The sequence below is a fragment of the Colobus angolensis genome, unplaced genomic scaffold (genome assembly GCF_000951035.1).
Source record: "Colobus angolensis palliatus isolate OR3802 unplaced genomic scaffold, Cang.pa_1.0 Scaffold307, whole genome shotgun sequence".
Lineage (NCBI taxonomy): Eukaryota > Metazoa > Chordata > Mammalia > Primates > Cercopithecidae > Colobus > Colobus angolensis.
The window spans coordinates 2,081,221-2,106,389 of NW_012116344.1; the positions used below are offsets into that span (position 1 = coordinate 2,081,221).

A 25,169-nucleotide genomic window follows, 5' to 3' on the forward strand; every position below is an offset into this window, starting at 1 on the left:
GGTGAGTGTCAAGAGTTCCTGAAGATGGTGTGTCCAGAGTTTGTTCCTTCAGATGTTCAGATGTGTCCAGAATGTCTTCCTTCTGGTGGGTTTGTGGTCTTGCTGACTTCAGGAGTGAAGCTGCAGGCCTTTGCAGTGAGTATTACAGCTCTTAAAGGTGGCTGGTCCAGAGTTGTTTGTTCCTCCCGCTGGGTCCGTGGTCTCACTGGCTTCAGGAGTAAAGCTGCAGACCTTCTCAGTGAGTGTTACAGCTCTTAAAGGTGGTGTGTCCAGAGTTGTTTGTTCCTCCTGGTGGGTTCGTGGTCTCGCTGTCTTCAGGAGTGAGGTTGCAGACCTTCGTGGTGAGTGTTACAGCTCATAAAGGTAGTGTGGACCCAAAGAGCGAGCAGCAGCATAATTTATTGAGAAGAGTGAAAGAACAACACCTCCACAGTGTGGAAAGTGACTCCAGAAAGTTGGAGGCTGGCTCAGGTGGCCAGCTTTTATTCCCTTATTTCGCCCCTCCCATGCCCTGCTGATTGTTCCATTTTACAGAGTGCTGATTGGTCCGCTTTTACAGAGTGCTGATTGGTGTGTTTACAAACGTTTAGCTAGACACAGAGCACTGATTGGTGCATTTTTATAGAGTGCTGATTGGTGTGTTTACAAACCTTTAGCTAGACACAGAGCACTGATTGGTGTGTTTTTACAGAGTGCTGATTGGTGCTTTTACAAACCTTTAGCTAGACAGAAAAGTTCTCCCAGTCCCCACCCAACCCAGAAGCCCAGCTGATTTCATCTCTCAGAAATACCTCAACAAAGTTATTAATTTACCTATGAAAGCTACTACTTCCAAAGCAGTTGAGAAAAAAAAAAAAAATCAAGAACTAAAGAAGAAAAATACAGCAAGGGATTACTAGAGAATTGAAGCAAACCAAAGCATTTAAGCTATAGAAATAATGCAAATTATTAAAGGTGATGTCTCGCACATGTTCAAAACACGAACGTAAACCAGAATAAATCTATTTGCAGACAGACTTGAAACAGAAACTTCAGAAGGGAAGAACAGAAGTAGATCAGGCAAATGGAATGCAGAAAGCAGATGTAGCAAGATTAACATCAGACAAATGAGAATGTACGGGCAAAGGTCTACACATATACTGAATGTACTTCATATTTTAACACGAATAATTCACAACAGAGATACAACATTTATGAACTGAATAATGAATCACTGAATAATATTTTTAAAAACTGTTAGAAGATGAAAGGGAAATTGATAATAACATAGTTATAGTGAGAGTCCAAAACAAATTTCTGTCTTTGACACATTGAGAAGAAAACAATTTCTTTAAATTATATGGAGGACTTCATTAATTAATGTTTCATTAATACATGCATATCAAATATACACTTATAGAAAAGACATTTTTGATGCCAACAGTATATTTACACAGGTAAATCATAACCAATACTAAAAAAGAATCTCACTAACTCAGGAGTAGAAATTCTGTCACAACTGACAAATTATAATGCAAATAAACCAAATACTTAACACTAACTAACATGTTTTGATAAAATAACCACTTAATAATTATAAGTATAAAGATAATTAACATATTTAAAACTAAATAACAGAAAATTAATCAAAAAGCTCCAAACATTTTTTACTCTTGATTAAAGCAGAGAACAAAATTATCTTTAAATATTTTTTTCAAAGTTAGTATCAAGCTAGCACTGTAGCTAAAACATTACCTCACACAAAGCTATATTCAAAAAATTCACATGCTTAATTATTTAGTATTACTAAATAAGAGACTAATGAAACAAATGTTTAATTCTAGAAACAAGAAAGTAACAACAAAAACTTCCTAGAAAAACACAGGAAACATAATGAAAATAAAGACAAGACTTAATAAATTAGAATAAGATGAAAATTGAGAATTCCGAGACCTGATTCTTAGAAAAGAACAATAATATGGATATCTCTCTAGTAGTACTAAAAAACAACAAAAATAAAAACCCCAAAATATATAACATTATATATATAAAATAGAATATATCCACAGATATAAGAATAAGTGAAATAATTCCAATGGAACTACGGAACTGAATATGTCATTTCAAGCTTGATAACATACAATTCTTGGTGCACGAAAAATTTTCTTAAAAAATACAAATTACCAAGATCTATTTTTAAAAAACTTAGGAGAGGAAAAAAGATTATTAGCTGTGATGGGAAATGATAAAAATTGTCAAAGAACTACCTCAGAAATAAGTGTTTAAGCTAGACTGTTCTTTGAAAGAATTTTATCCAATGCTATTTGAGGTACCAAAGAATAAGAGACTAATGCAAACTTCAATGAACTATATGAAACTAGCATAAAACAAATGCAAAACTTTGGGACTATTAGGCTTTAAAACATATAATAACCAATATAGAAAACTATAATAACAAGTAACAAAGTCTCTAGGTAATATATATGATAGAAATTTAGTTAAGCCCAGGATGAAAAGATTGCCTTTTTTTTTTTTTTTTTTTTTTTTTTTGAGACGGAGTCTCGCTCTGTCGCCGGCGCTGGAGTGCAGTGGCCGGATCTCAGCTCACTGCAAGCTCCGCCTCCCGGGTTTACGCCATTCTCCTGCCTCAGCCTCCCGAGTAGCTGGGACTACAGGCGCCCGCCACCTCGCCCGGCTAGTTTTTTGTATTTTTTAGTAGAGACGGGGTTTCATCGTGTTAGCTAGGATGGTCTCGATCTCCTGACCTTGTGATCCGCCCGTCTCGGCCTCCCAAAGTGCTGGGATTACAGGCTTGAGCCACCGCGCCCGGCCAAGATTGCCTATTTTTAAAATTAAGCAATTGTTAAGCCACTAGAGGAAAACATAATTTAAGTGCTCACTCTACTATATACACAATAATTTTGGAATTACAAAGTTAAGTGATGAAAGCATTAACAAAATTAAATAATGGCAAATATATGTTAATTATTAGCTTCTGAAAACCTTCTAAGAATGGCATCAAAGGCAGTATCCATTAAGAAAAAAAATTAATAGATTTTACAAAACAAAATTGAAAAGTTATATAGGAAAAAATTCACTCAAAATTTATCATAGAAGCAGAAAACTGAGGACAACACATGAGATATACAGAATCTGTCTTTGATATGGCTTGGGTTTGTGTCCCTGCCCATATCTCATGTTGAATGGTAATCCCCAGTGTTGAAGTAGGGGCCTGGTGGGAGGTGATTGCATCATGGGGACAATCACCCTTGCTGTTCTGGTGATAGTGAGTTCTCAGGAAATCTGGTTGTTTAAAAGTGTGTAGCGCCTCCCCCTGCTCTCTATTCCTCCTGCCTGGGCACGTAAGACGTGACTCCTTCCTCCTTATGCCATGATTGAAAACTTCCTGAGACCTCCCTAGCCATGCTTCCTGTACAACCTGTTGAACGCTGAGCCATTTAAATCTCTTTTCTTTACTAATTACCCAGTCTCTGGTAGTTCTTTATAGCAGTGCGAGAATGGACTAATGCAGTCATTAATCTTAAAATTAAAAAAACTCATAAATTAATAAGTAAAAGAATAAAAAATAACCCAGCGAATCTACTTTTATGTATATATGATAGGTAAATAATTAGAAATAGGTGCTTAGATAAATTTGTTAAAATTTATTCCATGAAATATTATTTATGAACTCCCAAATTGGGAGAGGGGAGATTAAGCATCTGAAAATAAACTGTATTTAAATTATGGTACACAAATATGATATAATAAAAGGCAACCATTAAGCATATCATCACATGTTAAATATCATATATTATAAACAAATGATTCATATATTAATAGGAAAATATGATTACCATTATATGGTTACTAGTATATTGTTCTTAAGGAGTGATACTCACAATCACATTTGGTACGTTTTCATCTTTTAAGAAAAGCAGCTTTGTAAAAAAAGGATTTGCACAAAATTTTATCAGCAATTTATTTGGAAATAAGTGAATTTTCAGTTTCTTTCTGTGCTTTTGGCCTTTACAATTACACTTTAACATGCCTCAGAATCCTCCACTCATCCTGTAGAGCATGGCAACCCTACTAGGCAGTAGGCCTTAGGGATGTTGATGATACAGCACTTAGCAAGACAAACACGCTCCTTTGTCCTAGTGGGCTTACATTATGGTGGAGTGGTAGCCAATGAACAAATAACTTAATAAGTCAGTAAGGCAATTACAAATAGGTATAGGTTCTATGAAGGTACAGGTAGTACTGCTTAAGATAAAGTAGTCAGGATAGATGTGCTTCTCTGAAGAGGCAATAGCAGAGATGAAACTCGGAAGATGAGACTAAACCAATCACAAATGGTGTTGGTGGAAAAGCTTTGAGGCCAAGGGAATGATAGGTGTCAGGTCTTGGGAAAGCAATGGTTAGGTGCATAATGAGAACAGAAAGGAGGCAAGAATGGCCAGGGAGTTCACAGTGTAGTAGAGACTTAGGCCAGGACAGAATTGATGGGAAGCCTCTGGGAGTCATACAGGACCTGATTTGCCCTGGAGTATATAAGAGGGCCTGTGTTGGCTGGAAGGGTATGGAAATGAGGACATGGTATGATTGCTCAAGACCATGAACAGGGTCAGGCAGCAATGTAGACAAGGTGTGATCCTTCTTTAGGAAAAAAAAAAAAAAAGTAAATATTCTAGAAAAAAAAGTAATTATTCTAGAATGAGAGGTGTCTTTCTAGAATTCTTTTTTCAACTCCACCTGGTAATTTTTGTTCCTCCTGAATACCAGTTTTAATGGGAATATAGAAAAACTAGAAGTACTCAGAGGGAAGTGTCTGAGATGGACAAAGTATGAAGGGATGACTAGGCTGAGGATGTCAGGCATGGCCTTTAGGGAAGTTCCACAAGGGACATCACCACTGACAATGGACCGTGACTTAGATGAATTCTGTGCCTGAACTGGAATTGGGATGAGTGGGTGGAAGCTTCAGGAACCCAGAGTTGAGCTGTAGATAATGAACAACTTCTAGTTAGAGTAGCTCAGAGGGGTGGAAGTGGCGGACATGGCAGGCAGGTAAGGAAGGTAACTGGCCATTTGATAGCAGTGTGAAAAGATACATATTTCCTTCCCCTTGCTATTCCCTGAGTATTTACCATTTAGGTTATTGGAATTATCCAGGCCAAGAATGTTAGAACAATTCTTCCTTGTTTCCTAATTCTTCTCTTTCTCTATACCACTCATCCAATCTACAGACAAACCCAGTTAGATGTACGCAGAATTCAACTGCTTACCACCTATATCATAACCACTGTCACCTCATAGTCTCCCCATTGTCCTTCCTTTTTCTACCTTATCCCCTTCAGTCTACTTGCTCTCCATGTAGCAGCCTACACAATCCTTGGAAAACCCAAGCAATGTTACCTCTTTGTTTACAGTCCTCCAGTAATTGTTTGTTTTACTGAGAGTAAAATTAAAACTCCTTATATTTGGTCACATGTCTCCTATACCTCTCTCTCTGAGTTTACCGTATTCCTCTCTCCCCGCAGCTCCCTCCTCCAGCCACGCTGTTCCCTTAAGACCCACGCCCTCCCCTTTTTCAGATCTCTGCTTAACAGGAAAGCCTTCTTGGCTGCCTTCCATGAAAACATCCAACTTCCTTGTCTAGGTGAGCCCCATGAGGGCAGTGGCTGCTCTGGTTCATGGCTATATCTTCAGTGCCTTCAGCATTACCTGACATAAAGCAATTGTTTATAAATGGTGGTGACATAAATGAGCTCATTGAAAACATTTTAGGGGTAACAAACCACAGAGATGCTGAGGAAGCCAACACACATTAAGGAAAAAGTCGTAGACCAGAAGAGGAGACAGACAAGTGAGAGGGAAGGCTGGGGAGCAGCGGGGCCTGGTGTCGCCTTCCATGAATGCCTGCCTTGCCTTGTGCTGAGTGGCGTCTCATCAACTTTCTCAGCTCTATGATGGGGGCATGTGGTCTTCACCCCAGAGGGGGATATGGGGGACTATGGTAGGGTTTCTTTAGGGGTTCCACATGGTCAGTTTTGTATTTTATAAGGATAGCTCCAAGCATTTCATGGAGTTGGTAGGGCAATGGGTGAGATAGGAGGCTGCTGTAATATTCCCTGTGAGAAAAGGCTCTTGCTTGAACTTAAACCATCTATCAGTGTGGATGGAGATAAAGAAATGGCTTTTAGAGAGAGGTAGAAGGAAGAGCCCTAGAATTCAGTAATGCAAAACCGTAAATCAAGCATAATCTTGAGAGGCAGATATTATTCCCAGAAGCCATCTCACCTTATCTGCTAGAGTCATTTCTTTTTACAGTTTTCAATGAAAGCAATTAGAAATACCTTCAGAATGTCTTCTTTATGAAAACCAAGGTTGTCATTCTGCACATTCTGGAGAATAGATGTGACTCTGACAACTCTCAACCCTTTATTCAGTTGCCAGCTCATACTGCACAATGAGTAACAAAACTGCAAGTAAAGACCCAGCCTCTTATAGCTCAGTGCCCTGAGCCACAGAGAAAGAGATACTTCGAACATATTTCATCATAGCACCCATTTGTGGGCATGGTATCAATTTTGTTAAAGCTTTATCCCAGCATTGTTAAAATCTAAACCTGCTGTCAGACTGAATTGAAACTCCCCTTTCTCCCCCTCATCATCATTTTTTCACCCTGCTAGTACCACATGCAGCCAGATCCCTGGTTCCCAAGGATCCTGTTTAACTCCAAATTCAGGACTTCCTGCCTTGACTTACCTGCCCAGAGAAACTGTCTAAGTCAGCGAGACCTTGACTTTTACATAGAGAATTCAAGTGTGGGTAAATCTAACATTGGAGCAACAACTACACGAAAGGGAAATATTGCAAAGTGTAAGAGGGATTTTTTTTTTTTTTTTTTTTTTTTGCAGGGGGCGGGGTGGTAGTAGATCCCGGGGAATGTGATTTAAAACAAAACAAAACAAAACAAAAAAAAGTCTGTGTTAAGGTGAACTCAGGAGTGAAAAGGGAAAATAAACAAACATCACAGATCAGAGAAACACAAAGTCCACAGAGGACCAGGTCAAGCCTATATACCCAGTAGAAGCAATTCCACTTTTTTAGCCTCTAACTTGGCATTGAACAAGACTAGGTTAAGCTGGCCGGGTGCGGTGGCTCACGCCCATAATCCCAGCACTTTGGGAGGTGGAGTTGGGTGGATCACGAGGTCAGGAGATCGAGACCATCCTGACTAACACGCTGAAACCCTGTCTCTATTAAAAAATACAAAAAAATTAGCCAGATGTGGTGGTGGGCGGCTGTAGTCCCAGCTACTGGGGAGGCTGAGGTAGGAGAATGGTGTGAACCCAGGAAGTGGAGCTTGCAGTGAGCCGAGATCACGCCACTGCACTTCAGCCTGGGCAGCAGAGTGAGACTCCATCTCAAAAAAAAAAAAAAAAAAGTCTGGGTTAAGCTAAACAGGGGGTCTACTACTTCAATGTCCCTACATAGGATTGTATTGGAGAGAGATCAGGCCTCTAAAACCAGTGCCTTTTGATACCTAGGAGACTGGCAGAGCACAGTAGACACAAGAATAGCAGTCAATCTCAGTAGGATGGGTGCTCTATGATGGAACTCTCAACAGGAAGTCATCTGGTGGTAAGATGTCAGAAGCCAGCAATCCATTAGCATCATGCAAAAATTCTCATCACATGCATTTATTCATGCAACAATCCCCTCATAGGCATTCACTACTGGGCTAGAAATATGGAAATAGAGGGTCATCTTTCTGCTGCCTCTGTTTTCTGTCTAGAGGAGGATGTGACACAGTTATATAAGCAACCCCCTAAGAGAGGCCATTATTCATACCAAAGACCAGAAAGAGCCCTTTACTGTCTTCTGCAGCCGTCTGTTGAGGGGTGCTTTCTTTTTTGATGTGAAAAGCAATTAGCCACGACCAGAGACAGGGCACCATGATGCTGCTTTGATTTGATAGCAAGAGCTCAATGTACTGCTTATCTACTCTTTATTTCCTTGCTTTTGAATTCGCGGGTCATAATAAAGCATTGCATGTCCACAGACCTGCACAAAGAATTAATTAAGAGGAGCCTTTTAATGTAGAAAGCGGCTTACTGAGATAATGGAAAAGGCTTTGGTAAAACTTGGCTTAATTGGAATTTCAAGCAATTCCTGGCTTGTCGTTCCAGGGATTTTTACTGTTATAGACTGGATGAACAAGCTGTTTAAAGAGCTTATGGGCAGAACTAGACTCAGAGGTCTCGGCAGAGATGGATTTGGCTCAAACAATTGGGGCTGCCTCAGAAAACGGCAAGCAGGGAGCATAGACTTGCTCTCTTGTCACTGCATGGACATGTAAGGCTTATAAACCTCTATTGTCCCAGGTAACTCAGAAACTAGGGGATAAACTGGAGGGTCAAGTTCCAGGACAGCAAACTTGCTGCTTATTTCTATATACAAATAGGGAATGAAATAAAGGGGGAACAAATGAAGAATATGGACTTTGATGTCTGAGATGCATGGATTCATGCCCCAGGTCTACTGTGTACTTCTTGATAAATTGTAGATAATAATGCTCTCCTCACGGGAGCCGTGTGAATATTAGCTGTTAATAGAGCATGTTAAGTGCATAGTGCTCTGCTGCAATGTGCAGGATTCTCGGTGTAGGACACATCAGTGGACAAGACACAGACACTTCCTTAGAGAAGTTTATAATGGGACATAGATGGCAGACAAATTATACTGGCTGGGATGAAGCCTTTTCCATTTGAATCATGGTACATTAACTGAGCAACTGGAAGACCAAGCCAATTGAAATGAATGCCTTTCAAGGGCATAAGAGAGCTTCAGGGAAGAAGAAAATGGCTCTGTCTCTTCATGGGCTGGCTAAGGGTGGGCAGAGGCGTAAAAAGATGACTGAGAGCTTAGCAATTTAGCCATGGCTTCGTTGTCTCACTGCCCCACCATACAGCTCTAGGGCTTTCTCCCTGGTCCAAATGCTGCTGCTCATCAATAAACACCTGTGCCTGAAATTCAGTGTGGCCTTCTGAAGGGCTGTTTGTCTGAAAATTAACTTGATTCACATCTGAATTACCAATGATTACCAATGATTAGTTGATTACATCTTGACGTAAGCTTCAATTGCTATAAAGTGCTATATGTCACCCTAAAATATATTCTACTGGAAGCAAATTCTGTCTACTTCTTGTTGCTGCATTGGAGCTGCTTAGTACATATTGTGGATGGCTTTGGGGAACATCAACTTATTCTTCTCCTGTGATGTTTAGTCTACCCATTAGATTAAGGAGTGCAAAGAGCAATTTCTCCTCTCCAAGATAAGAGCAGGAGTCTTTCAGGGGTGGCAATTTCTGTGGTAAAAATGCTGTTTCTTCTCTGGCAGTAACAAAGAGGAGGATGGAACTGAATCAGGGACATTCTCCTAAAGCTTTCTTTAACTTAGCAAATACGTATGCATGTCTTAGAAAATAAGCAGCCTTAAGCAAGATCAGAAAGGCGAGAAAAGATCTAGAATAATATGGATTTGCTGGGGGCGGGGGGAAGGGAAGTATTCTAAATAAAGCAGCAGAAAACTTCCCCAGTACCACAGAAAGCTCCAGAATGAGCTTCTCAGAAGAGGCTAAATCATGGCAGTTTATGTGAAGGAAAATAGACCCATATCTGTTATTCTCCTCACTGTATGCTGTGTAAGTGCCCAATATGAGTCTATTACTGTTAGGAGCTTTCATGTTTGTCCTCTAATTTTATCTGCACAATAAGCCTGAAAGGCATTTGTTTTTATTCGCATTATAGATTAGGCTACCGAGGCTAAGAGAAGGCAGCCTGGGAAAATTACTACTACAAAATAACATTCCAGAAATAGTGGAGTAAAAATCTCTTAGTAAGAGGAGAAAGCTTGTATTCTACACTCTTAACTGTTTCTGGAATGCTATTTTGCCTTCACTTTGCGATGACCTGGAGCAGTTTTCTGGTGGTTCTACTCTAAAACTCCTACCAATGTCCCTACCCTAGCAGCAGGGACCTCTGAAGACCTTCCCACTCCAGACCAGAAGTTCCCAAAGATGAGTGTGCCTTAGAGTCACCTGGAGGGCTTGATAAACACATATTGATAGGCCTCACTCCCAATTTACCATGTCTGAGTGTGGCAAGAAAATTTACATTATTTTTATTGAGATAGACTTTACATATTAAAAAGTTCAACCATTTTAAGTGTACGATTCAGTAATTTTAAAAAATTTTACCTATTTGTACAACCATCAATGCAGCCTACTTTTGTAACATTTCCATCACACCAGGAAGATCCTTTGTACCTAGGAAATCACTCCCAGTTCCCACTCCTAGTACCCAGAAACCATTAATTTACTTTCTGTGTCTATAGATTTGCCTATTCTGGAATTACACAACATATGGTCCTTTGCATTGACCTTCTTTTTACTTAGCATAGTATTTTTGAGGTCTGTTCATGTCGTAGTATACATCAGTATTTCACACCATTTTATTGCTGAATAATATTTCATTTATTGTGTAGACCACCATTTTGTGTATCTATTTACTGAGAATTTGTATTTCTGACAAATTTCCAGTTGATGCTGAAGCTGCTATTCTGGTGATAACATTTTGGGAACACTTTGTAGTCTAGGCCAACAGTTCTCAACTTTGGCTATGTGTTGGAATTTCCAGAAGAGATTTTACAAAATACCATGCCTGGGCCTCATCCACAGTTTGATTTAAATGGTCTGAGACAGGGCTCAGGAATGGACGTTTTATCAAATTCCACAGGTGACTGAAATTTACAGCTGAGGTTGAGAACTGTGTCTCTATACTCTTGCTACCCAATGTGTGCTCTATGGACCAGCAGCAGCAGTGCTTAGCCTGGGAGCTTGTGGTAATCTCTGAATCTCAGACCCGTCCCCAAACTTCCTGAATCAGGTTCAGTATTTTAACTGAATCTGGTTGATTAATCCTCAGTTGATTCTCAGATGCATGTGGATTTGAGAAGGGTTGTCTCACAGCACTGTATAATGCCAGGGAGAAGAAAACAGGAACAAAAGGAAAATTTCACTTTCAGACTGAACTGTAATGATAACCAAAGAAAGGGCTGCTGCTGGACAGGTGGTTCCTTTCATTTGAACTGCCGAGATTAGCTCTTGCATTGATTAAATCATGGGATAATTTCTGACCTTATTCTTAGTCCCTGTGGATATAGACGAATGTAGTGAAGGAAGCTGGATTAAACGGCCTGCTCTAAATAAATCTCACTCCCTTTCCAGGGAGTACGGATGAGACATACTAATGAGTTTCAGCTGTGCTCATCCTAATGAGAACATGCTGGGATTCTTCTAACAACAATTGCTTGAATTGCTAAAGCTGTTTGGATTCCATGGGACCTCAACATCTTGATCAGATTAATTAATCCAGTTGAGTGTGACCATTTTTGGGGGGTGAACCTCCTTAGATCTCAGCACGAATAGGTAGGTATTAGGGAATAGAAATCAAGCCATAGAGTATGTCTGGAGGAACTTGGTATACTAAGGAGTACAGAAGCTCAAAGAGGCACTTAACCCTCAGAGTGATGACGATGATAATGGAAGTCCCAGAAAGACAGACCCAAATCCAATTTGGAGGGAAGAGTATAATCAGGGAAGCCTCCCTGGAGAAGGTGATTATTGGGATAATGTTGAAAAATCCATACTAATTTACCAGGCTAGGGGCATGGGATGTGAAAGTACCAGGGAAAACTAAGCAGGCTGAGGGAATAAGTAGGACAAAGGCCCATAAACATTAAAACACTTGATATCTTGATGCTTTTTTAGATCCAGGGTTTGTAAACAAAAATTGCTTTGCCTGTAGAAGCTCAAATTGTAATCTTTTGTGGAAAGTCAGGAGAGGGATATATGATTAGTTTTGAGCATGAAGCCAGAAGTACTTTCAATGCAGACAGAGACCCCAAACTCAGCTATGTTTTTAACAAAGAAATGACTGCACTTCTTGAGCCTGTGGGTCCTGGCACATGAAGATAAAGTTTAGGGCTTTTCTCCATCTTCTCACCCAGGGTGGAAAATCTGACGGCTTCTCTCTGGAGCCTTGTGAAATGGGGGTACCCAAGAACTTGCTGGGGAGGAAGCTGACAACCAGACAAGTGGAGAGTCCGTCTCTCCAGGACACAAACAGACCCAACAGGCCAAACGAGACTAGGAAAGGAACTTAGGTCTTGACCTCTGTGAAATCAGAGATGTAGATAGAAATGTGGGTTCAAATTAGAGCCTAGAAACTCATCAACTGTATGAAAAGAGTGTGAGTAAAATGTCAAACACAGGGTCAAATTTGATATAGATGATCAATCAATGCCAATTACCTTCCCTGCCATAATCTGGGAATCAAACCCAGATTCCAATTATCACTTATACTATTTACCTCCCTTTTATTGCCAGTTATATTTACAGTCTTTATCTGTACAGCCAGAGCCACTCCTTCTGACTGTAGATCCATGAGACAGCCAACTAAAGAATTTAAGTTTCCCATCTCTGCCTCCCTCCCTCTGTCTTCCTCCTTTCCTTTATCCTTCCTCCTTCCCTCTCTCAGTTTCTTCCTTCTTTTTTTCCTCTCTCCCTCCCTCCTTCCTTCCTTCTTCCTCCCTTTAGTCTTTCTTCTTTCCTGATTTATTTCTTCCCTTCTTTCTCCTTCCCTCTATTCCAAATTAAATGCACCCTGCTGCAACTGCCTGAATACTAAGGGCTTAAACACATTCAGAACAAGTGGAAGAAATTAACATTCAAGGGATTATCTCATTTCAATCCTTGAAATAACTCCATAAATTAGATAATAATATCCTATCCACATTTTACACTTTTAGAAATATTGAGGCAAGTAATCTTGCCCAAGATGGCTCAGCTAGTCAGTGGTGGAGCTGGTGTGCCTAACATTTATTTACCCTGGATTCCGCTGCCTTACAATGGGACCGTTGCTTGTGCCAGTGGCTGGAGGAACATACGTTCCCGGTTGCCCCATAGCAATGGCATTGGGGTCACCACCTTCAGAAATAGACTATGATGATCTGGGAGCAGTCCTGGGATTGTGAATGTTGCTGTGAACGGGATGCATACGAATCATCCCAACTTATAAGGTCTGTGACCACAGGCACAGGGAGCTGAGAGGCTTCTCTGAGAGGCGGCTCACCTGATGTTTCCATGTGTCTCAGTTAAAATCTGTACTGTATTGTGAGGCCACACAGGACTGAGATCCACTGAAGGGCACATGAATCACAGCTGCAGAACAATTCCATTTTGCTGGATACCGGTAGGCAAATTAGCTTGAAAAAAATTATGCTTACGAAAGGGTTGGATGAGTCCATTCTGGATGGCCTGCAGTGTAGCAGGATATTTCTTGTCCTTAATTACTCTGTCCTCTGGTAGGAACAGAAAATAGTTAATCCATTACATTCTGTCCTCAGAGCAGAAACTCCCCTTGATTATTTCAACTTTGAAAATACTCATTGTGTTTGAATGAATGTGATTGTTTGATTGTTGTTTTTAATTTGCAAATTAATGTAATTAACAAAGAAATCCTAACTGAAGTGTGGGATTACATTTATTTGGCATCTACTCCATTAATGTCTAGCATGTAAAAAGCATTGTTAGTCGTATGCACACTGTTAATTATCTCAACATGTTTAATTGCTGTTTTCTTAAGTAACTAGTAGGCCATATGTAAATAATCTTTCATGCATTAACATTTCATTTTGTGAAAAAGTAAAACATAAAGTAGGTTGCATGAAACATTAAACCAAACATGATCTCTGGGCCATTCGAGGAGTGTTAGGAAAATGGGAATCTGAGATAATGGGTCCCCCTTACCATGCCAACCTCATACCTCAGTGGCCCAGAGGGGCAAACATAGCTACACTTGGAAATATTCTAGAAATATCAAAAGAACAGCAGATCTGCAGTGTAAATTGTGAAACATATGTTAGAATTCTATTTTCCCTGCGACTGTAAACTTTACAATTTTTTATCAAGCTAGGAAACAAAAGTAATAATATCTAGCATTTAGGGAACATTTGCTATATTCCAAGCACTGTGCAACGGCTGGATGGTTGTCTTTTTTCTTTTCATTCTATAGTGGTCCTATTGTGTAGAAAATATGATTATCATCTCCATTTGTAAATTCAGGGACAATTTAGGTAGCTTACCCAAGACCACATTCCTAGTGTGGTGGCCATTAGGGATGCTGGTCTAGTATTTCCTATTTCCTCCTTCCAGGTGGGATTGACCAGCAGCCTCTTTTAGTGGACTTTCTTTACAAAACCCAATGACTCTACCTGTCTGTTTGCTAAGCATGTGAACTTCTCATCTAATGGGGAATGCAAGACTCACTCTCCAGCAAACCTAGAAAACTTAGATATCCTTGTTTCTCATCTAATGAGACAGATATATTCTTCTGTCCAGAAGAGAGGTTTGATGGGGGAAAATACTTCTGATTTTTTTCCTCTGTAAGTGGGGAGGCATAATGGTGAATGTAGAGGGAGGGGGAAGAGGTGTGTGTTTCTGTGTGTGTATGTGTACAGAAAAAAAAGTGAGGATGTGTGAGAAAGAAAGACACAGAGAGAGAGATGCATAGAAGACATGAGAAGAGGCCTGTATTAACACATGCCTAAATATGGGTGAGAGATGCTTTCCTTTTCCTTCAGTAGTCCTGGGGAAGAGTCCGGAAGTCACTCAATGCAACAAATGTTGATATTTACAGCAGCAATATTCAAGCAAATATTTCCACCCTGAAAAGATCACCTCATTGAGTGGTTACTAATGGGTCTAGGTGGGGCAGAAACTTTGAACCAAGGGAGGGACAGAGTAATATTCTGTGAGAATATTAGAGATGGGAAACTTCTCCATTCTGCTAGAAGGACCCAGCACCATAGTAACTTTGGTAGATTGGAAACAGGTAAAGTGGCATGCATAGTGATGAAAGCTCCAGCAGAGAGCAGATACATGATGGTGTAGAGGCAGAAGGAAAAAGGTCTGTGCCTGTGTGTGTGTTTGTGTGTACATGTGTGTGTGTGGTAATACAATGGAAGGAGCCATGAATTAAGAATATAATACTTTGCTGTAAACATCAGACCACTAAACGTGGTCTAATCATTTAAAATTTTATATCAATTTAGAAATTTGTTCAACCTGAAAGGGCTGAAAAACATAGAAATTGAGGGAGTGAAACATAAGGTCGGGGCATACAGATAAGTGGGGTGTGATTTATTGGGGGCAATGCACATGGCAAATCAAGGTGAGAAAATGATTTAGCCATGGGCAGCCTACGCCACTGCCAAAGACGTGGTTCAGCAAACAAGTTCCCTGAAATATCACGAATGACAGTAGTTATACATTCTTGAAGGGAAAAGACTACACCAATTCAGTTCCTGGAGTTTCCTTTTTTCTTTTCTAGTTTCCCCTAATTATTGACATATTTGGTCACATTTCCGTTATTTTCTTGAGATACACACAAATCATTGGTTTTTCATGGGTTCAAATGCGTATATCCAGAGAAGAAAGAAGGACAGAGAATATACTTGAGTCTGAAGGACCTCATTCTCTCTAGAGAGATTACTCTCATAAGTCCAATGTAAATTGGCTTGCATGACATGCAAATACAGGCTTCATGAGTCCAGGAAAGACTCCAGCAGGTTCTAGGCTCTAGTCCTGCCCTGTTTGAAATAATGAAGAGTATTGTTTGTGAATAGTTTGTTCTTCTCAAAATTCCAGGTGTGACATGGATTCCATGCCACTGGGCAACTGTTCAACTGTCCTCAAGAAATGGTGTAGGTATGGCAAGTATCACAGGCGCTGCTGGGTCACTGAGTGCTTGTTTTGCATTGGGTGAGACTGTTTCAAAGCCATGATGTTTCACAAGTCTCTGATTTTTTTTTTTTTTTTTTTTTGAGCTGGAATCTCGCTCTGTCGCCCAGGCTGGAGTGCAGTGGCGCGATCTCAGCTCACAGCAGGCTCACAGCAAGCTCCGCCTCCCGGGTTCAGGCCATTCTCCTGCCTCAGCCTCCCGAGTGGCTGGGACTACAGGTGCCTGCCACCCGGCCCGGCTAATTTTTTTGTATTTTTGGTAAAGACGGGATTTCACCGTGGTCTCTCTCTCCTGACCTCGTGATCCGCCCGCCTTGGCCTTCCAAAGTGCTGGGATTACAGGCGTGAGCCACCGCACCCGGCCCACAGGTCTCTGATTCTATATGTGCCGTTTACTTTGCTTTGAAGTGAAATTACTTCCTTGTGCTTAGCACCACCATTGCCTGATTCCTGTCTGCCTGAAATGATTATCTCCATCTTCAACTTGCAGGTGAAGAAACTGAGCCATAGGGCCATGGCACTGTTAGGTGCTCTGGAAAGCAGTGGCTAAGATGGAGTTAGAAATAGAAAAGCTTATTGTGGAGTAATTCCTGGGGTGCGGTGGCTCATACTTGTAGTCCCAGCACTTTGGGAGGCTGGGACTGGGAGTTTGCTTGGGGCTGGGGGTTTGCTTGATCCCGGCAGTTTGAGAACAGCCTGGACAACATTGGGAGACCCTATCTCTACAAAATATATAAAAATTTAGCTGGTTGTGATAGCACACACCTGTAGTCCCAGCTACTTGGGAGGCTGAGAAGAAGGATCTCTTCAGCCTGGGAGATCAAGGCGGCAGTGAGCCATGATCATGCCACTGCACTCCAGCCTGGGTGACAGAACATCAGGGGCCATCAGACCACCGTGCAGACTTGACAAGGTCTCTGCACAGTCCAAGAAGAAACAAAGCAAAGACTGCCCACTAGAGGAGTCCCCCTTTTGAAGGAAATGCCTGGACTCTTGTTTCACTACCATGCTTAGTCATTGGAAAGGCTGCCCTAAGAGCAATATGACTTCAGCTTATAAGGGTGGATGAACCCTATGCCTAATAGCTAGAGGCCGTCAGCTATCTGCACTCTTCTCAACTGAGCAGCAAGTCCGTTCTTGAAAGGGAACTTGAGTGACCTATCTCTATGTCTGCCACAGGTGGTAAACTTTTTCACTGTCATGAATAGTAGCAAGTGCAGGAACAGGATTTGAACCCAGGTGGTATGATTCCAGCTCCAGCGTTCTTATCCACTGCTTACTGCAGTTGTGTCTAGCATGGAGTTGCCAGGGAGAAATTACAGGTACATCCACCTCCTTTTTCTACAGAGCTCTCTGTGGCCCACCCACTCCCTGAACAAGACTTATGACTCTCTGGGTGACCAGGACCGCTCTGCTGGTGTCTGCTGCTATAAAGCCCTGGTGTGGCCCTCTCACCACTTACCCTTGTACCAGCACAGGATGGGCCCTGTGCTCCCTCTAAAAGTAGCCTGTTTGCTGGCAGCTCTCCTCCCTTCCCTTCTGGGTCCTGATCGCCCCGTTTTTCAGTCTAGATTTTTCCAGGTAAAAAACAGTATAAACAACTTTAGCCTAGTTTTTATGAATATCCCAACCCGTAGCCCTTCTGTCTTCGCTTTGCCCTATGATAGAAGCAATCCTGTTGGGGTTGCTGATCTGCTTGTTCATCCTACCTCCTCTCTCCATAAATTCAAGGGATATTGTCTATAGGACCGATCTGAGGAAAACACCTGTGCCTAGAGCATCACATCAAATGTCAACCCTTCTAGGGGCCCCAGGTTCCCACGACTTCCCTGTTAGGGTGGAAGGTTTACATCAGAGTCTTACCAACCATGAGTTTTAACGCCATAGTGACAGGGGCCATGGCCTTTCCCCAAAATGCCTATTAAACCCTTTCACAAATAGAATCCTCAGTGGCTCAACATATCAGAGTCTTACATAGTTCAACATATCAGAGTCTCTTCTTGGATAGATGTACAGAATAGCGATCACCCTGCAACCATGGCTACATTATAAATGAGCTTCCCAAAGGGGCATCAAACAGAGGAAGAGGGACGGAGAGAAATTTTGAGGAGATTTGCTTGTCCCCTACCTTGATTGCGTATTGAATCTTTCCTGGGTGAGGATGAGATTCTACTCAGCTGTTCTCCTAAGGAGTCAGCTGTCAGTGTATTAATGTGATCCTTGTTGCAGCCCCAAGTGAATAATGATAACCTGGCAGACACGCAATTATGCATTGACAATTTTAGAGCTGTCTCTGCCAGCCCCATCCTCCCCAGCAACTCACAGCTTTCAAGCCTCAGCCCCACATGATTTCTAAATCAATCATAGCCCAGGCAGGGGACAGCCAGCCCACAGGTTTGTGAATCTTGCTTCTGTAAGGTCAGTGTGGACATGATGAGGTTGAACCTTGGACAGTCTGTCCCGTTCCCCAAATGGCCCCAAGGTATCACTGAGGCTGTTTGCAACATGATACTGTTTTTCCCAAATGTTTTGACATTGAGGCTACATCTGCAGCAATAACCCAATGGAAAATGTAGCTAAAGAGATGATAACATGCCACCTGGGAAATGAAACAGCATCAAAACTCTAATTTCCATGAACAAATTTCCACAGCTCTCATTGATGGGACAATCATACTCACCTAAATCTTTAACTGAGCATTTACAAACTACGATTCCATTAGATTTTAAACCAGACTATTCTTGTAAATCTGTTTTTATAGAAAAACTAATAAGAACAACCTAATATTGTATCTAGTGTGAGAATTTTTTTAAAAGATAATTTTAAGCTACAGAACTAACATAAACTATACCTCTATTTTTACTGGTGAATATTATGAAACAAAAAGATTTTAAAACCCTGGTAGACATTAGGATAAAACCCAAACTTAACATTTGAGTTGCATGCCAATTTAAATTTAATCCCCTAGTTATATTTAATTATTCTGTTCCTTTTATTCAGGGGTGTTTTCTCCATGTTTTCTGTTAAGGACACTCTCTCAGCCTAATGCCTCCTCAGGGACCTCTAACTTTGATCTCTGAACTGGGTCCTCCCAGGACCCAGAGGGAAGATCAACCACTCAGGCATGTTCCAGGCCACCAGGTCAAGTGGCAGAAGTTCATCCTCTGGGATTCTTTGTCCTCAGGACCTCTGTAACGTCGATTGTCAACTTGACAAGCCAGCCAAGTCTTTGTGTACAATCCATAGACAGAACTGGGAAGAGTAAACCATGAGAGGCCAGTACGAAACCCTCAGGGTAGCTAAAGAGGAAGCATGGTAATACCTCATTCTGCAACAGAAAAAACAAACAATCTGCTCTACATGTACCCAGCATCATGCGAACATGAACCAGATGAGTAACATCTGGGCCTCTGTTTGCCCATCTGTAAAAGGGTTGGTTGCCCCTTCTTGCAATGGACAAGGCTGCATCCGCAGAGTTCTAGTCCTGTGTCTTGTGTCCTTGCCACATCCTCCTCTGGGAGCACACAGCAAAAGCTCAGTTTTTGTTAGCCCCCTTCTCTCAGCCTCCCCAGTCATTGCACACTCACAGAGAAAGGACAATCCGATCTTTATGTGACCATGATAAAATTTGATGAGAGATCAGCAAAACATAAAGAAAGGTTCTTAAACGACGTATTTATCCCAACATTGTTCTGGGAAGAAAAGTATCCATTGTAAAAACTAAACATGTCCGATTAAATGATAAATGCAGGAAGGTCACAGTGGAACACAGGCACTATGCCAAAGATTCTCAGAATATCACAGCCCTGTCAGGCCACTTCAGAAAAGAGGATTCCCAGTATGAGTCCACAATACTTTGACATCTGAAGAGGTCAGTTAGCCTGAGGCAAAGGAACCACAATGTCCCAGCCTAAATGTTCTGCTTCTCACTCTCACAGGAAGAAGGAAAACTGGAAAATGGGAATCAGTAGATGCAGAGAGTGGAGATTTTCCTAAGTATTCTGGGGATACTAGTAGGAGTTAGAGGAGAGAGAGTGTGTGTTTTGTAGCCAAATAGAAGTTTGGGACATGCTGGATTAAGAACTTTGCTAGACTTTTGGTATGTGACATATCATTTATTCCTTATCCCAACACTTCAAATTTTAGGTCAACATATCTCTCTTTCTCTGTAGTGGGAGATGAAGTCAATGACTTACTCAAGGTCACACAGTCAGTTATGTCAGAACTTGAATTTTATCTCAAGTCAGTTTTATTCCCATACTGGCAGTTTTCTGTATGATTGTGTTCATTACACAAGAAAGGAGGAGGAAGTTCTTTGGAAGGATATTTTGAGATTTAAAAATAAAGCTTTCTAAGAAAGACTATGGTCATCAGAATAAAACCTGCACACTTATGGGCAGTATGCAGCTGATGATGTTCCCCACCTTCAAGTCTTTGCAAGATCAACATCCTAAGGACAGGCATAAACCTCATTCTCTTTCACTACCTAGTACAGAGCCAGAGCATTTGATAAGAACCGTTGTCTTTGTTGAACAGAGAGGTATCATTAGACTAAAGAAATGTCATTGGAAATCCTTTCCAATGTGTCCAGTCCCAGTCAAGGCCCTTTCCTAGCTGGGTACAAGGATTAGTCAGGTGGCAGAGATACCCCTTTCTGAAGCCAGAAGAAGCAACTCCAACAAGGTCTAGGGCCTTTACATCTGGAAGTGGGGGACTCAGGCTGATTTTTTGAAACAGGAAAAGTTGTGTCCTGTCATTCCCTTTTCCTGGGAAAGCTGCCCAACTTTCCAGCCAAGTTTCTGACTCTCACAATCTGTACTGCATCTCAAGTGTGCATCCTTAGACACAAACCTAGCTCTGCACATCTGCACCCTTAAATGTTAAAATCATACCTTGCTCCCTTAGAATTACACCCCTCACACCATCTCCACAGAAAATGGTGTGTGCCAAGAAATGGACTTAAACTTTTTCATAACCATCAGTTTTCTTTTGTTGTGAGTTTGGTCTTCCTGGACTTGAAGGCCTGAAAGTTCTCACTCCTCTTTCTGGCTTTGTGTTTCTCCTTTTCCACGGTTTGGGTAGCTGTTTTGCAACCCTCTCCTGAATGCAGCTGCTTTTGGGGATTCTGAAACCACAAATAATCACTATCTTTTCTCTAGACATGATACTCAGAACTAATACAGTTGAAAACTCTCAAAATAAATTATAATATTGAGACAGGACTTCTCTGAAAACAGTTTGTTTGAGTCATGTTCCTATAAATGTATGTCTGTATGTAATCCATGTGTCCTAAAGCCTCTGGAAGACAATAACCTGCCACTCAGGAAAGATGCCAGAATGCAGAGGATTTCTGCAAATGCTTCCCTTCAGAGAGGGGCCAAAGGCCCTAGGCTCTCAGGGATGAGAGAAAGAGGGAAGCAGGTCTTCTGGGAAGTACCATTCCTGAGAGGTGGCTTGGCCATAGGTCACAGAGGCCCCAGGGTCCTGTCTCTGAGTGGCTAGAGGGAGCAGCTCCCTGTCTCAGCCTTTGCACAGAAGAGGGGTATAAATGATGGTAGCATTAGGTGGCAGAGGGCAAAGTCATCCTACAACTGCTTGTTATTTGGAAATTAAGTGCTATTTTCCAATATGGAGAAATTACAGGTTGATAATGTGATCCTGATGGAAACAAAATACAGTGGCTGATCCCTTCTGTCATTCAAACCCTAGTGTCAGCAGGGAATCCCCATGCTGAGGGTTAAATTATCATGGTTTGAAAGGGGAGACTTTAAAGCACAAATATCAGGTATTTGTGTTTTACTTTACGGAAATTCTTGACCATTTAGCTGTTTGGTAATTGCTGTGCACAGCTGAGTAAATATACACTGAGTTTCAAATCATTCAATATTAAGAAAATGGAACTTTCTCTCTCTATATATATATGTATATATATGTATGTGTATGTGTGTATGTATGTATATGTGTGTCTTTGAGTGTGTGTGTGTATGTATGTAACTTTGACAATAAGATTTTCTATTCTTTTGAGCTATAACTGGAGTTCAGCTAGAATGTTGTGAAATGTCAGAACTGCCAAATATTCTATTTAATTTCAAATTCATAAATGCTGGCCAAAGTGATGTGAAAGAGGAAACTCAATCTCTCTGAGCACCAGTTTCCTGCCCCCATACCCTGGCCCTTTCTTCCCTGAGAAGGTTAGGCTTCTCTGTAAATAAATACTGCCATTTCCTTCCTTACTCCTTTCTACCAGTCATCTCCAGGGCAAGGATGTGGTTTGGCAGGGAATATCGGGGAGAGTGACCCAGGACACACTGAACCAGTTGCCTTGCCAGTCTGTGACTCAAGACCTTTGCAGAGGCCATGCCTTCTTGTTGGAGGCATGTGAACCAGAACAACTCCTTCTTGAATAGGAGCTGGGTAAAATGAGGCTGAAACCTACTGCGCTGGATTCCCAGACAGTTAAGGCATTCTAAGACACAGGATGAGATAGGAGGTTGGCACAAGATACAGGTCATAAAGACCTTGATGATAAAACGGGTTGCAGTAAAGAAGTCAACTAAATCCTACCAAAACCAAAATGGCCATGAGAGTGACCTCTGGTCATCCTCACTACTACAATCCCATCAGCACCATGACAGTTTACAAATGCCATGGCAACGTCGGGAAGTCACCCTATATGGTCTAAAAACAGGAGACATGAGTAATCTACCCTTTGTTTAGCATATCCTCAAGCAATAACCATAAAATGGGCAACCAGCAGCACTTAGGGCTGCTTTGTCTATGGAGTAGCCATTCTTTTATTCTTTTACTGTCTTAATAAACTTGCTTTCACTTTGCACTGCGGACTCGCCCTGAATTCTTTCTTGTGCAAGATCCAAGAACACTCTCTTGGAATCTGGATTGGGACCCCTTTCCTGTAGCAGAAACCCTGACCCAATGGCTACCTTTGGGTAAGTGTTGGGGTCCTGTAACATCTTTCTTGCAAACCATAAAAGGGACAATACTGAGGAGACCTCCCGACCCAAAGGAAATAGAGTGCAGCACTGATTGCATCACTTTGGGTAACTGACGGGTACCTGGGTAAAGAATGGGATTGGATTAGAAGCTCAACTTAAGGGGATTAGAGTCTCTCCTAAGACAGGGTGGGTTAGAAGCCTCTCTTAATAAAAGGCAAAGACGCTTGACTGACCTTGGGTTGGAGGCCCAACTTAGGACAGTTAAGAGTCCCTTCTTAGATTTAGGGGGTTAGAGACCCCTCTCAGTAAAGTCCCTCTGGACTAAGCACAGGTTTGACACTATGGGATGTTAACTGCTATTCTCTTTGGATTCATCTGCCTTGTACTCTTTGTTGATGACTGTGGGTGACAGGGTTAGGCATGTACAGGATCGTGGGACATGGGGAGCTTTTTCCTCCCCAAAAGAGGAAACTTGAGAGCTAATAGGATTGCTGGAAAAGATCCTTTGTTACCAAGAAGCAGCCGCCTGAACTTTTCAGTGTCGCTTCAATGGGAGGGTCTTTCTCTGGCTTCCCTAATCATTTTGCCTTCCCCTACCCTGCCACAGGCAATGCTTTTTTGTCTCTCCTTTCCCTTTCTTTTCTTTTCTATTACTCAGGGTGACCATCTTGCCCAGAGACCACATGCTGACACTCCAAGTCAGAGGTTGGATTAAAGATGACAGGGCCCATCTGGGGGCAAATTTAAGCTTTGCCAGTTTGATATTGGGTGCTAAGCAAAGTGACTAATGTCTATGTTTTATCACATGTATTTTACTCTGGCCAGAATGAAACAACAACAACAATTTTCCTTTTTGATATGGCTTGGTCCCCAGGGTGATGGTGCTGCAAGTCAGATCACCAGGGCCACTCAGGGAAAGGGAACCCAGAAGCCAGGCATGCCAGCCAAAGTGTAACAATTTCTTACCAGTCAGATTTCTGGCTTTTCTCTCTCTCTGTGTAAACAGTTGAATGAATGGGAAAAAACCAGCAAACAAACAAACAAAAACATTGTTTATTTCCTCTGTAAAGTTTTGATTAATGTGAAGAAGAATTCTAAGTCTAGTCTTAAGCTGGTGTATTTTTGTGCTATTAATTTGTTTTTCTATGTCGAGGGGTACTTTAGGATAAAACATGGGCTTAGAACACCTGTAAGCCTGATTTTCAAGACGACCCAGCAAGCTGGTCAGCAACAAACTTGGCTGCAGGTCCCTGAAACATGCAAAAAAACTGAATGAACTCTCCACCTTGTTTGATGTCCTTGGGAGCTTGACCTTGTAACCACGTGGCAGTACTTTTGGTCTCTGCCTTCCAGGGAACAGGAATTTTAGGGTTCATGTCATAGTTAGCTCTAAAAATCATATTAAATAGTTAAAAGCCTTTGCAAGCTCAAAATTAACTACTCTAAACTTCTTCTGGGGGAAGAAAAAACAGGCTGCCCTGTGATGTAGCTCAGTAGCTAACATTTTGTGCTTTTGTAGTGGCAGCCTGGATTCTATTCCCCACCTAGGAAGTAAGTCATTTCTGGTTTAATATCTACGTGACCTTGTCTATTCTTTTCTCCATGGACTGTCTTAAATTTTCCTTTCTCTACGCACCTAGGAGGTTACCTCTGGTAAAGTTCAGAAGCTAGAAATGTTGGCTGCTTGGCATGGCTAAAGTTGGGTAATAAGAGATCTCCTAGGATTTGCTTTTTAAAGAGCACTATGGTTAGAAGTCAGCTTAATTAAAAGTGGATAAACAAGCTATAGATATATTTAAAAGTCCTTTATGCTTTTCTCTTCTTGGAACATGTTTTTCTGGAGAAAGGTTTTTTCTTCTCAGTTGACTGAATTATTCTTTTTTTTTTTTTTTTTTTGTCTGGCCACTCTTAGTGCACACATGAAAGGCCTTAAGATAACTTCTGGTAGCATGGGACTCCTTGGGAAAAACAGAGGAGGTGCCATAGACCACGTTTTGGGAAAAAAAGAAAAACAAATCTCTGTTTTCCTCATAAAACCCCAGGAATTAAAGGCAGACAGATCCCTTTCAAAATCAAAGGCTCGGTTCTGTTTTGCATTGTGTTATCTGATGGTTTTGAGTTTGGGGGGTATCAGAAATTACTTTGCAGTATGAGAGAGCTTTGGGGTGTAATAAGTAGGTAGGAAATATACTTTAAGGGATGACTAATAGTAGTTAGGGAGGGGTACTTGACTCTTCGCACACTTGGATCAGAGAAGCATGCTCTTGGCCACCTGAAAGATAAGGGAACATCCTTACCCTTCACTGGGAGATGAGAGTTACATGAGGGATGGCCTGATTACAAAATGGACTGATTGGCTTTGGGT

At 41.4% G+C, this 25,169-nt stretch overlaps 1 long non-coding RNA gene across 1 annotated transcript; it reads left to right on the forward strand.

The window, feature by feature from the left end:
- Positions 1-13,287: 13,287 nt before the first annotated feature.
- On the forward strand, positions 13,288-19,602 carry LOC105517754. The gene is made up of 5 exons (XR_001002710.1): positions 13,288-13,306; positions 14,265-14,457; positions 15,759-15,905; positions 16,221-17,173; positions 18,852-19,602. It is a non-coding gene; the product is annotated as an uncharacterized LOC105517754 (long non-coding RNA).
- Positions 19,603-25,169: the final 5,567 nt, after the last annotated feature.